Source organism: Agrilus planipennis, unplaced genomic scaffold, assembly GCF_000699045.2.
Source record: "Agrilus planipennis isolate EAB-ADULT unplaced genomic scaffold, Apla_2.0 scaffold63, whole genome shotgun sequence".
Classification (NCBI taxonomy): Eukaryota; Metazoa; Arthropoda; class Insecta; order Coleoptera; family Buprestidae; genus Agrilus; species Agrilus planipennis.
Window position 1 is genome coordinate 769,062 of NW_020439363.1, and position 1,200 is coordinate 770,261.

The following is a 1,200-nucleotide window of genomic DNA, read 5'->3' on the forward strand; positions in this document are numbered from 1 at the left end:
AATATCAACGAGATGTTTATTTATATTTGAAGACATATTAAAGGCTTTAACGCTTGTTTTCGACTCGCACTACTATTCATGATTGAACAAAACTTTTGGCAGGTACTGTATGAAAAAGTATGATTAATGAACAAGAGTCGAGAGTATATTGAGCTTTTTTCTCCCTACTTACGATTTTACCAGCGCGCATCCAAGACATTCGAAGGGCCACATCGCTAGAGAAAGTAAATGAAGTATAACATTAATTAACATAGTGTTAAAATCTAGTAAAGCTAACTGAAAATTTAAAATAGAATGTATTAGAGGTGCTTCAAATAGTTTAACTCATAAATTCATCAGAAATAATAATTTTGCGTTTAGTCTTGCGTATTTGATCTTGGTCTTGTTTGTTCGATCTTGGTCTTAGTCTTTCATTTTCGCAAGTGCGGAGAACCGATCTTTAATTTCAAAGTTCTCTTTGACTTTTCGTAGGAAACATGCTTTGTAGAAATAATCTAACCGTATTACTCTTAATTAACTTACAGGAATTGACTGAATTTCGGCTAATTTCTGATTTTTGTATTAACTTTTTTAAGGGATGAAAGATTATTGATTTAAACTGGTTTAATAATCAATTAAACCTTCTATATACCATTAATAGTTTATTATTATACGATTATTGTATTTAAGCTGTTTTAGCTGCACCATTTAACCCCCAAGTACACATCATATTATAAGAAAAGATCGTGTTAGGTCTACGTTTCCCTAGTTGATTTGATACATCTCTAGTCTTATCTTAAATGTTTCTCATTATTGCTAGCGAGCGTGTATATTTGTATACACGTAGTAAATAAAATAAAAATAGAAATGCATCTTTGCTCTATGTAGGTAATACAAATCAATGTAATGATAGACCTTAATAAGACTTTTCCGTTATATGGATTCGCCGTTGCAATGCAATTTAAAATAAACGTTTGACCTAAAATCATGTTGTAATCATCTGATTTAGATTACACAAACTAATTTGCTTGCAGTTCGGTTTTTTCTCTGAACTTTTCTTGATGCTATAAGCAGAAATCGATCTTTTCTGCGATCTACTTTATTTTTGCAATTCTCTTTTTGTTGTAGATATTATTGATATAAATATCGTAAATTTGTCTATGTATTATTAATTTATTTGCAATAACCAATTGTAGTAACAACAACTTTAAAAGAGAGCAA